Here is a 13,666-nt window from a genome sequence, read left to right as displayed (position 1 = left end):
AAAGCATGTTATAGTCTTTTCACCTCCATTTGGCAAAATAAATTTCAGTTTGCAAACAAACTGGTTCCCAGAGAGTCCACAGGGTGCTGCACAGAAGTAACTCAGATGGGTTAGTGGTGGCCTGAAGTGACAGACTGGTTTCGCTTTCAGTCTCTTCAGTTCAGCTGAAACAATGATAAGACATTATTTTTCTCAATTAATAGCCCATCCTGACACTGTTTGCCAGCCTTTAAAGGTCACAAGGAAGTCCTGTGTCAGCCTGACACCTTCACCCCTTCCCCATATTTCTTCTTCCTCCCTGGGGAAATTTATGTCCGCCTGTGGCATCTGTCCCCTGTCCTCCTTTTGTGACTATCAAGCCACAACCTACATTACATTTAGAAATGTTTTCTGACTATAAATTATCTTTGCAGTTCTTAGAGGCCTCATGCTCTCCTTCACTGACCCTTACACTCTGGAAACATTTCTCATTATCTGTCTCAACCTCCTGTATAATCTTCCTTACAATTCTCAGCCTTTGCTTTCCTTATCACTTTTTTGCACTCTTATTAACTTCATTCTTAGTCTGCACAGTCTTCTTGTCCATCTCTACGAATCACTGGAACAATACACAGGCTTCTGTTCTCCATGGCATACATTGCCCAGGCAAGCTCCCTCATCTCACAAACTTCCCTTATGCCCTTCATTTCAACCTTCAACATCTGAAATTGAAGTACAATCCCCAGTGACTGCATCTTTTCCAAAACTTTAGCAACTCCCAGCTCATCAGCCTCTCTTGCTTGGGCCCTGAGGCCGGTGTGGAGTGATGTGAAGCAACTGTCCAGTGTAAGGCACCCAACTGGGAGCCCAGGAGTGCACTCATGGCAGTGCTAACTCACTCCAGTCTTTCATTCCTTTACCCCAGCCTTCAAACCCCTCCTTCAGCCTAGCACTTGAAGCAAAATGCTTTCTATTTCTGGGTTTTGACACAGAAACTTTTTTGCTTCCAGGATTTCCCACTTTACACTATAAATTGTGTCTGCCATGGAAGGAATCTAACTGCCATGGGGAGGGAGTGCCACAGATGTTAATCCACTCTCCTTTGAAACTCAGATGGAGTTCAGACTCAGCCCAAGAAGTAGAGAAAGCCTCTGACTGGTTCTCATTTTCCTCCTTTCCAAGCAGAGGTAGACTGAAGAAAAGTGTTGAAGTTGATTCAGAAAAAAGAACGGACAAAGAAATTCAATCTCAGTATTAATATTAGTTTTTTCCTATGGCACCCTTTTAAATTAGTGGGATAATACCATTTCCATTGATTACATGTAAAACTAATCCAATTTACTCATAAAATTAAACAATAAACTTCCCTTTCTCCACTTACATTTCCCTGGAGATGTTTTCCAGCAGAAAAATCTCTTTTACTGACTGAAGAGGGAAGCAGCCTGCAATTTGCTATGAGGAATCTTAGCTCCTGTCTGAACCAACATCCTTCTAGTAAACACAGGGAAGCAGAAATTCCCTATTGCTCACATTTCCAAAAACCTTACAAAAATTGACCTTCCACTGGTTTCACCATCAACAACAAGATGCTTGGTCTCTTGTCTCACTTCAACTGCTTTGCTGCCCAAGCTCACTTTAAACATTGTGTTCTATTTTCATTAAGAAAACGTGTATTTGAACAAAACTGTGGAACTGGTTAGCTGGCAGGTAGTAATGTATAATGTATACACAAACTCAGATCAAAAAATTATTTTGCTAGGGATGGTGTTTTCAATACTTGATCAACCAAAGACATACTCTTCCACTTCACCTCCTCATCAAAATATGACCAATTTAGTTCTGTTAAATACTAGAGACAGTGATCTCTTCTGACTGGAGCCGGTGATCATATTATGCCCTGAAGCATAATGACTGCTAACACTTCCCTCTTTCATCCCAGTTACTGGCTGTTCTGCAATGCAGCTACCCCATTCTTCTGAGAAGCTCCTGCAACAGGCAAAAAAAAAAAAAAAAAAAAAAAATCCAATTGTACTCTGATAGCTATCTACCTACATTTTTATATTAATAATTACTGAATAATGAATTATCTTGTAAAGATGAGACAAATTTTTCAGCAGAACTCCTGGGGAAAAAATCCATTTCCCCAAAATTGCAAAGACTACACTTGTCAGTAAACAAAATGGACCTTTGTTAAATGTAAAGTACCAAAGTTTATACATACTTGAATTGAAATTTCATCAAAACCTAAAGAAGACACCTTCAGACACTGAAGCCCAAACATTTTCAACTGTTAAAAGAGATATTTTCTTTGAATTTATTTGCCCTTTGAGGCACACAAAAAATTTGTAAAAACAGAAAAATACTTTTAGGGAAAAACACAAAGCAGTTTCAGTTTTAAACTGTATTAGGAAAGAGGAACAATCGTGCAATGAAAAATACTGTCAAGGTGTGAAAGCATTTCAAAGGAACACAAGGGATTATCACAGTCTTTCAGACCTAGAATCTAAGAGGTAGAGAAGAGGTAGGCAGACCCTGTCTGCCCCACTGGATTAGATCTGAAGCTCATCAGCTTCCACCAGCTTGAACCAATGAACCTCTAATAGCGGATCAGTGTTTAGAAGATCTCAGGTCAGATGCAGCATATTTCATCTTAAATCTTTGCCTTTAGCTATTATATAATTTTTAGGAAATTCATTAGCCAAATAAGAACTTAGTCTAATCTTTAATCTCACTGAATTAATACTCTCAACAGCATCCTGTTGCACTGATCGCTACAATTTATATGCTTTTTATATGTTTTCCCTTTGTTTGACTCCTTTCTTAGGAAGGCAAGTTGAATCTTTTTATTCACTCTCATCAAAGTGTTCTTCCCATTTGTTCACACCACCTCTGTTGCCTTAACTGAACTGTAAACACCACTTAGGAACATCCCTGCACTCAGGAACAGCTCTTTCTGAACTTATATAGGACTTTTTAAAAACAGTGTTTCCCTTTCTTGTCTCAGAAAATTCACAGGTGGGTGCATGTCCTTTGCAAGAAAAAGCTATTTAGAAACAGGAGAGTATGTGTTTAAAGATTTATCATCTCATGAACATGACCTCAGAAATCCCACATAGCCAAAGTGCATTTACTGACTGGCATAAAGTGTCCTGCCACAATTTAGGAATAGCCCCAAGTGCAGGTGAGTAAAAAGAGGATTCACATAGCTATTGGAAGTAATATAAGGCCATTTAATTATGAGGTAGTTCTTTCCACGTGTGTTTATTTGCCTTTACTTGCAGTATTTTTCACTGCCACTACTTTGCCCAGTTTCGTCTGATCCAGCCAAAGTGACCCACCGCATGCACTTCTGTATACTCAGCAGACTGCACCAACACAGTAATGGTCTTTCCTTTCAAATGTTGAAAGTAAAACAGTGTTGATTTGGGGCCCCGTTTTCTGATGACATCCAATAGATACCCACTTTTCACATTGAAAAGAATTCCTCTCCATTCCTTTTTCCTTACCCAGCACGGTATCAGTGCCAGGACACCCCAAGATTAGCTCTCACCACCTACACTTCCATGGCATGCCTGATGACTCTTCCAGCGACCCTGCACACTGATACCACCCCTGGTCAATAGTTTGGATTTAATTTTTGTCTCCTTCTGTCTCTGGCCATTCTCAGCCAGCTGAGCTCCAAACCATTAATCTGTTCCACACCTGCTTCTTAACAGCTTCCAGTTAATAAAACTCTTGCTTCTGACCCAGTACATTGGGGTGACATAACAGTCTAAAGATGTTTGTTACCCAGGCCAGTCCCCTGAGTCTGCAATTGACTGATCTATTAGTAAAGCTTTTGATTTATGTACCAACCTTTTTCCTTATACCTATGGTCGAGGGAAGATTTGGATACCTCCCCACTGTCAATTTACGCTCTTATTATCTTTGAATCTAAACCATAAGAGTTACACTTCAGCCATGGACCTCCAAGCCATCCTTCACCACTTGTCACAAACTACCCACTCCTGGCTCTCCCTGCTGTCCTACACATAGAATTATCTTTCTTATTTACTAAACTATCACTTTCTGTATAATAAGTAAACACTCAGATCAAACTGCTCTGCACTAAAGATCACAGACAAGGAATTAAATATTGTATGTTCTTCATTCATCTTTAATATCATTACAAGTCTGTTAAAGGATTTGTGTCCATTGAACAAAAAAGCTAGAGGCATTACTGGAGCTGAATTCAGATTGCTAAATGTTTAACAAGGATGCTGACATTACAAAAGCTGGAGTCTCTGATCTCTCCTCTTGAAAAGCTATTCAGGTTGGTTGCAGGGGAAAACTATGTCATGGGCACCTGGGCACCTGCATTCTATTCTGTCTCAGTAACCCTCTCTCAGAGGAAGTGAAGCCATAAGGTCCTGTCCCAGTAACAATGAAGAGAAACTAATGAAGAGCTGGTTTATAGCCTTTTCCCAATCCTGATGTCCTGTCTGTGTCTGGAGGGCAAGTATAAAACATGTTTTTCAGTGCAACAGAAGGAAGTACAAGTAATTAGTCCTCACCAGGCAATTCACACATGAGGTTAATCAGGCCCCTTGCTGGTTTTAAAGCAGAGAGGACAAACAGTTAGCAGGCTGAGCACTCAGTGAGATGAGGAGGTCAGCACGAGCATTGGGGGAGGTAAATGGGAGCCTGTGTGCAGCAGCAAAAAAGGGATCTGGGTGAACAATTTTAGGGAGCCTGCCCTGGCCCTTTTTCCTATTCATTGCCCGGCTTGATCAGGTCTGTGCCCTGTGAACAATTGCTGGAGGAGCCCATTTAACCCACTAGTCATATGGCTGTGCAAAAGGTCTTGCTGCCCCACAGAGGTGCTCCCTCAAGGACTGAGTAGACACCACAAAACCTCTCCCCATCCCCAGACCCCCAGCCCACTGCCCTTCTCCCACCTGCAGTGGGAGGTGGCATTCTGGGCTCTCCTGAGGTCAGATTGCTCAGCTTCTAGCATGCCGGGTGACACACGAGGGACAGACCACGTGCAGAACTGCTATTCCTGTATTTCATAAATATCAAAAGTAGAGGTGTTTGATTTGGAATAAGCACAGTTCCCTCTCAAGGGGGAAGATTTTCCACACCTTATTGCCCTGTGAATTTGGAGTTTTCTTTCTTTAGCATGGCTTTTCTTTGTTCAACTTGCACACGCAGAACCAAGCTAGCTCTGCGATGTCTTGTGCAAATCAAAGATTTTGTAGTGAGAAGGAGAGGCTCTCATGATGCTAATCTTTGCTTCAGGGCTCCATATATGGCACAGCACACAAGGCTGCACCATGGGGCCTGTCTGCCTTCCACTTCATTGCTGAGTTTGTCTACCATTAGGGAAACTGGACTGGGATCCCACTGGGCTCACTAAACTTCAATAGGTACCATATGATATCAGAATTTCTGTGGTGTTGAACACATCATCCTCTGAAATTAGGCATCTTGACTAACAGAAATGTACTCCTGAGTTAGAAATACCTAATATGCCTATTGCTGGATTTAACTCTGGCCTCTGTTTCTATGTTTTCCTGGTTGCAGAGTGCTACCCCTCCACCACCCTCCTTAGCTTTCTTTATCAAGAAAGCATACTAGCAATATGATAAAGATACTAGCAATATGATAAAGATTATTATTATATTATCTGAGGTAAGAAAATATATAATATATAAATATATTTTTTAAATATATAAAATATAAAAAAGATAATCCAGTGATTATCTTTAAATGCAAGTAACAGTTAATTGCTGTACATGGGTTTGCTCAGGTGGAGAAACTCCCAGGCTTTAAGCACACAGGGTTTACTGCCTGTCCCATAAGAAGCCTGCAAGAGAGTACTGCCTTCTGCAGAAGAACCAGAAGTATTTTGGCTTTTCTGCACAGTATTTTTGGAGCAAGTAAAAAATTTTTGCTCAGTTTCTACAGGACATTCACAATGTTCTTCTTTAAACAAGCATGACTCAACCTGTCTTTGTATCAGCCCTTAACTACTATAGGATTTTTACAGCAGTATGATCTGTACTTCTTCTCCAACCTTGGCAAGCTTTCCTTATTACTGGTGTATTTCTTTCAGGAGGATCTTTTCACCCTGACTTCTGCCACCTTCAGTTTGAACACTCAGCTGTAAAATCTTTGTACCTATTATACAATTGCATGCACATAATCCTTTCAGATTTCTCAACACCAGATGATTCAAAAGCTGGTGTACATAGTCCTGTTTTAGAAACAGAGGAAGAAAACCTCTGACTTTTTTGTATTCTGCTAAATGCAAAATGAGATGTTTCCTCTCCCTCTTTCAGGCATTGTTCAAATACTGCCAGGCTTTTCCTCCAAATGCCCTTATTCATCCTGAATTGTATTTTACTGCTCAACCAGTCCTATTGACTTCAGTGGTACTCCAGACAGGGTAAAGGCTTTGTCAGTGGGGATCAGATTGCAAGGTCAAGGCCTCAGACTGTAAAATCTTCCTTTTCTGGCATACCATTGAAATGTACTATGAACACCATACTCTGAGATGGATGCCCAGCATAACAGTATAAATTCAAAGTGCTTTTCAACTGTATGGCAGGCAAGGGAGATTTTCAATCTGTGGCCCTCACCCTGCAATCCAATCCTTGCAGATAAACTCTAACCCTTATACAAGACTGGGTTTCAGCCACAAAGGGGCTAAAATTTGACAAAGCCAGTTTTGCCTTACAAAAGTGGTTCTGGTTTCTAGAGCTAGAGAACCTTAAAAGAAGAGAGCTGGTCATAAGGGTTTGGAAAGTGACAACACGGAGAAATAGGAAGGCCAACTGTTGATCAGAAACAATTTGAATTATTGCCCACAATGCCCAAACACTCACACGTCTTCACTTTTTATGTCACTCCTCAGATTGGAGTTCACACATACACCCCAGACCTGATCCTTCTCTTCCTGTGCAGCAGTGCAATGCTGCTTTCTGCACCCACCCTCCAAGCTTTAGCCCTGTGAAGAGCTTGTGCCCATGTTACTTGAAGCATGTGAATCTGTGCTGTTGCCATTATTAACTCTGCCTGAGTGTCTGCAGTTACACAGATGCTTAAGTACTTTGCTGGATGAGTGCTCTTTGTTTCTGGAAGGCAGAAGAGATGCAGGCCTGGAAATGCCAGCCAGCCCAGGCCCACCTCTCATTTGTCTCACTTTTATAACTTTGAAACTTTTCCTTCACTTTGGTAATAATGTAAAGTATCAACTAAAAATTGCAATGCATGCATTTCATTTGAGTTTTATTGCCTTAACAGACAGCATTAGATTACAAAAGAGGACATTTTTCTTCTCAGTTTTAGCTTATTCTTATGATTTATGATTAGATACAGCAAGAGTTCATAAACTTCCCTGACCTGCTGACAGTTTTTACAGGCTCCTTGATTTATTTCCATCTCAAACTTAACAGCTTTCATGTGACTGATATTCCTAGAGTCCTGGCATGGCTGCAGCACAGCCTGTGAGAGCTTCTCTAATCTCCATGTTACTAATTTAAATGAAGTCTTGGTCTGTTGTTTAAAAAAGACATTCGTCATCTCACGGAGGTTTACAGATCCTCTTGTAATGTAATGTCAGACACTTCTGAGATATGAGTTTTATAAAGCCTCCTGATACCGAGTGTTGTAAGACACACCAAGGTCACTTCAATATGCCAAAGAAAAAAAACATTTGCAAAACAAGAGAAGAGGAATTCCTAAGAAACTGCATTGTACCGAGGACATTTAGAAATGATTTATACCATCTGTAAGTACATTTCAAAGATAAATCTGGTACTGAGGAGAAAAGGGGGGGAGGATAAATTTGAATCCAGAAAAATCCACAGACATCCAGACAACAGCTATGAGTTCCTGATAAAAAACAACTCACAGAGCAATATTCTCACAGTCATAGAGGTTGCAGCATCAACAGTTTCCCAGTGTGCTCCAAAGCTACTGTGCTAACTAAGGCTGCTCTTTCAGCAAAGATGCAGCTGGCATTCTGTTTTCATTGTACACTTTCCAAACAACAAATAAAAAAAGATACATTTTGTAATAACAAAGACCAAACTGGTAAGAGAGAGAAAAGGGAAAGAGAGAGCGAGTGAGATAAGAAAAGTGGTTGTCTCTGTCAGCTCATACACTAACAAGCTGAAGACAGAAAGATCATTATTTTTGTTTCAAGAACCTTTAGAAACTGGCAAAAGGTACGTAGCATGAAGGCGGAAGGAACCTAACTAGAAAATATCAGGTAGGTTTTGTTTTATACTGATGGCTACAGCAGAGAAACTACAACACCTGTAAATATTCGTGGAGCTCTAGAGGTTCTCCAGTGAATATGCTTAGGTTTCTGAGGTCAACTGTGATCAAGCCTTAGTCTGCCAGAAAATTGCTTTTGTAATATTTGTAGATCAGATAAGAAATGACAAGCAGCACTAGGTTATGACACACTGGAGATAAAAATACAGGTTTCCCAGATCATATGATTGATGGAACCTTTTTATTTTTGCTGAAGGAATTTAGCTAGTGTTGCTGGCAACACCAGAACACTAAATAAATGTTACGTACAGTAGCTTGTCAGAATTTATAAAAGAGCAATCGACATTTGCTTCACTGTCAAAACATCAGCCTACGAATTTCCGCTCTTTGGAAGGAGAATCTGGAAAATAAAAGAATGCTATACAGAATAATACCTTCAAATCACAAATGCCACAGTTAAGCCTGAACCAGAAATGATAGCTGCTCTCATGCAATGAGCTCCTCATGTCATCAAACAAATCAACGTGCCTGTGAGTCTTATTGCAGCAAGCCACCAGAAGTAGTTGCTGTACAGCACAGAATACAGAGACAAATGTGGATTTATCACAGAGCTTCCTATTCTACAGTCCAAACACAGATACTTTCACTGCAGATAGAGGTGGAAAAATAGTATCACTAGGGCTGTACAATGCCTGCAAACATATATCACAGCAAAGTGGATTATTAAGAACACAATGCGAGTTTATGTTTAATTTTAGAGTTTGCATACATATAGGAATTAAGGTCCAAAGATCTCATTCACAGTTACACCGAAGAACTAAGATTTCTTTCCATTCTCCAAGTAACATGAAAGAGTCATGCTGCACATGAAATAAAGACTCCCAGCAGTTTATCTTTCTAGGATTACATAGTGTTTTCAACATAAAAATCACATCCTCTGTTGGGCCAAGGTTCATTTTGCAGACCAGATCCATTGGAGCAAAACAAAGACTGCAGTAAATCAGCTTTGTGGAGCTACACAGATTTTCCCTTGCTGATCTGTATCTCAAGAACCACCTTTCAGCCATTTGTGTAGGAGGAAAAGTTTGTTAATAGTATTAACCTGGGAGATGGGGATTATCCTACAGGGAGTAAAAAAAAAAAAAAAAAAAAAAGAAGAAATAGCATCTCATCAGTTAACTCTTCATTCTGATAGGGGCACAGAACATGCCTGCAAGGACATATCAATTGCCAGCAAAACTACTTCCCTGCTGGTTTTAAACACATTGTTCACTCTTAATTTATGTGTTACTAAAGAAGTATTTTTTGTATCTGTACATTTATCTGTGCTATCTTACAAGGAATTTCCTGTCTCTCCCTAAGAGGTAAACGTACCTTTACCAAGAGCCTGGGGTACAGGGAGTTAAATAGGCCTCTGGCATCTATCAATAAGGACTAATATCCACTGATACAGCTGCACAGACAGACATCCCTTTCCTCACTTCTTCTCATGAGCTAGCCAGGAGACAGCAGACACGGGAAGCAGGTGAATGAAGAAAACTTTTAAGACCTAATCCTTGTTTCGTTCCTAGCTTTCTCTTACATTATTCTACTTATGCCTGTTCTGAAATGAGTAGTATCAGCATTTTTGGTCATGTAGAGCAAATGCTTCTCTGGCTGGAGTCTTATGCATGCTCTTCTACAGAAAGATTTGAGGTCATAAAATCAGTAGCATAGTCCTCTACTTCTACGTTAACCCTCTTTCCTGTTTTTCACTCCTTACAGAAAAGTAACAATAATTTATTGATAAGACATCTCAATGTCTCATGCTTAACTGCAGAAATACCAACAATCACAATCTTTGAGTTTTAGCAGAAGCTTTTCTTCTTGCTGTTTTCACTCACTCCAAAGTAAAAAAGGGTATGTTTGGAGTACATTTCAGGCCAGTCAGTGTTAGAGCAACTCAAGACTTGATGAATTCATCACCAGACAACCTGTTACAAACAGCTTCCACATATTTCAGTCAAGCAAAATACATCTATCTCTGGGGCAGCACATAATGTCATTCAGCTTCTTCCTTGCGTGAATGGAGTGTGCATGTGTAAGTCTGTGTGCAAGCTTCTCTATCATTGTTAAGAGCTGGTACCTGTCTGCCAGATCTCATATTCTTCTAATGGGAGAAGTCAATGGATAGTAAGAGGCAAAGTATGAAACAGAGCAGAGAACATACCAAAAGAGGTAGAAGAGATAAAAGAAGGAATTTCAATACCATAGACTAAATATCCAGATGTTAGTAAAAAAAATCATCAATGATTACTTGAACAGAAGGAACTCAGGATAAAAAAAACCTCTTCATTGTGCAGCATTTTGCTCTGTAATTCAATTGTATCCTTTATATCAGCTTTTCATCTTCCCAACATCTAACTCAGGGCATATTTACAGTAAAAATAGAAGCTGGATTTGTTACAATTTGTTGAGACTGCATATTTCCAATTAAAGGTAGTGTTATTCCTTTTCTGTATAGTTTTTACTTGACTACTGAATCTAACTGACCCTTTAGAACAGTGTTTTAAAAAATCACAAACACTGGTCTCCTTGAGAACTCATGATGGATGAAAGGGGAGAGCTTCTGCTTTGTTATCTAAGGTTTACTCAGTAAAAGGTAGAGAATGTGAGACTTCACTAGTTGTATAGTGATTGTACAGCTTTATTTCCTAGAACAAAGACAGTGCTCCTTCAAAGAACACTACTAGTAGCACAGGAAAATCATTTTAATATTTGACATCCATAATATTTAACACTGTGGCTGGGTTTTGTTCAAATGAAAGGAATTTATCCATGCCAATTAAATAATTCATTGCACAGTTCAAAAGAGCCTGATAGGAGTTACACCACTGTTTTTCCTGCTTTAATTATGAATTTGTAGTTTAAGCACATGACAGGGTTTCAGGGCTGGGTTCAACTTCCCGCTCTGTGATGGGTTACTGGTGGAGATTTCTTTCATCTCAGCCTTCTTGGGCTACATTTGCTGTGAGTTTGATTTCTTGACCAAGAAAAAAAAGGGAATGAAAATACATTTTCTGTCTCAGAAGAGTTACTTGTTGATCTTGCCTGAGGCATTTAAGTTGCATTCTTTTTAACAAAGGAAACCAATATCTGACTTCACAGATACACCTAAAAGCAGGATGAGAAGCTAAGTATTTTAGAACCTTTGGAATGACCAAGTTGTGTACTACATTTAAGTGATGAACATCATACAGAAACACATTCCAGGAACAGGATACCAAACTCCAGAATTTTCTTTTCATTTTCTTCCTTATATTTGATTGAATATTTTCATTCTTTCAGACCAACAGAAATAGAAATGCCTAGATCAGCTCTGAAAAAAATATCTTGCTGCTTTTTTCTGTGGCTACTCCTGTTTGTCAGGTGTTTTAACTGACACAGGGGAAATGGCTATTTCTTTCTGATGGGACTATAGTATGAGTAACTGAACTTCAAAGATGCCGGGCCAGATTGGATAGCAAACATCAAAAGCTTTTGACTCGTGCTGAGTAAACTTTGTATTCTGACACACAAGTTCTTATCTGTTCTGTTCCAGACTTGAGAGAGAGAGGGGCTGAATCTAACCAAATCACACTGTTTTTCCTTACAGCTGCCAACTTGGAAAAATATCAGGGCACAAAGGAACCATTAAAAAGGAAACAAAAAAAGACATGTTTTTGTTAGTTCCTAAGCAACACAATATTGCCAAGATGGTGGCTCCTATGAAAATTAGAAAATATTAGTTACACATCACACTGTTATTTATTTATACTGCTCTGTGAAGCATTTTTTTTCTTCTTGCAAACTGACAGAGATTATGGAAAATCTGTTCTTTTGAGTGGGGTGTTTACACCACAACTCTCCTGTATGTTTTGTCAGCAGTTTATTCCATTTGTTATTTCCCATTTTTATTTTAACATTTATTTTGTTAGTGCCTGGGTTATAAAAAAAAAAAAATAAAGAATGAGAGCGAGAGAGAGACAGAAAGAAAAAGTGAAAGCAGGAGCAAAAGAATGAAAGAGCACAAGAAAGAGAGAAAGAGGGAGAGAAAGGGAAAGAGGGAGAGAAAGAGGGAGAGAAGGAGGGAGAGAAGGAGGGAGAGAGGGAGGGAGAGAAGGAGGGAGAGAAGGAGGGAGAGAAGGAGGGAGAGAAGGAGGGAGAGAAGGAGGGAGAGAAGGAGGGAGAGAAGGAAAGAAAGAAAAAGAAATCCTGAATCCAGAATTAATCCTGTTGTTGAGACTGTCAAAGTCATTTAAGAAAGTTGGAAATCTTATCTCATTACTATGAATTACACAAATTCAAGGATAACTTTTTAAAATCTCAGCCTGCTTTTTCATAGCACCCTTGGGGAATGTGGGACACAGGGAACAAGCTTGTCTCACTCTACCTTTTTCATTATTCAGACACAATGAAGTTACCAAACGGGTCCTCATCCCTTAGACAAGTAGTTGATTACATTGATGATTCTCTATGATGGTGGAGGACTGAATTTACAGTAAGGTAGCCAGGAAGTGCAATAACTTCTGGAAAACTTCAACATCTGCCTTGGAATCAAGTGGCCAGCCCTTCCATTTTTTTGAGTTTTACTCAAGAATTCATTCTCTTAACACAGAAAACGTGACCGATTACCTTAGAAGGTGGAAGCCACATGGATCCTTTCAGTATTTTGATGAAAAAGTTTAAAACACAGTTGGGAATGAACATATCATGGAGAACAATTCCTAATCTCCACAGAGTGCTTTATTTCCACAAATACTTCCACATTAGTTGTAGCATGCAGAGTCTTTCCATTACAACTGAACGATAACCTATCAGAGAGATAGGAGAGAAAAGAAAATGCAAGCTGCTTCTCTTATTAAAAAGTTTTGATTTCCTGATCCACAGTTCATAGACCTTCTGAGATGCTGCAGTCTACTGTATCAGACTTCCACCTTTGAAACACACTAAGTAGTAATCCTGCTCCAAGGTTTAATTTCAATGCAAACGCAGGAATCTGAGTGCATATGAAAAAAAAAATGTGTTTTAATATATTTCAGATGCTCTCATTATGAAGACATGGATAAATGTGGAAAGGGGCCTTTAAGAAGGAAAAATGTAGAGAGAACCACAAGTCCTCAGGTGTCGCCGATACAAGAGATGAAGATGCCTGAGGAGAGGGAGGGCAAGAGAGCTCCGGAGAAGAGCCATGTCCCTGAGAGAAGGCTCGCCGCAACATCTGGTGGAGAATGCGGGCACTTCCCTGGGGGAGAACGCCTCAGTTTTTTGTAATGGAATTGTGGCAGTGGCGAGTGCCGCCTCCACCTCAGTTTTCATCACCGTCAGTAAGCTGCATACAACCCTCCAGGTGTTATCAGCGCCGATGATGTCGCCGTTAATTTCTTTTGCATTGAGGTCCGCC

Source organism: Heliangelus exortis, chromosome 3 (genome assembly GCF_036169615.1).
Source record: "Heliangelus exortis chromosome 3, bHelExo1.hap1, whole genome shotgun sequence".
NCBI lineage: Eukaryota > Metazoa > Chordata > Aves > Apodiformes > Trochilidae > Heliangelus > Heliangelus exortis.
The sequence above is the reverse complement of the archived record's forward strand: the minus strand, read 5'-3'. Positions refer to the sequence as shown.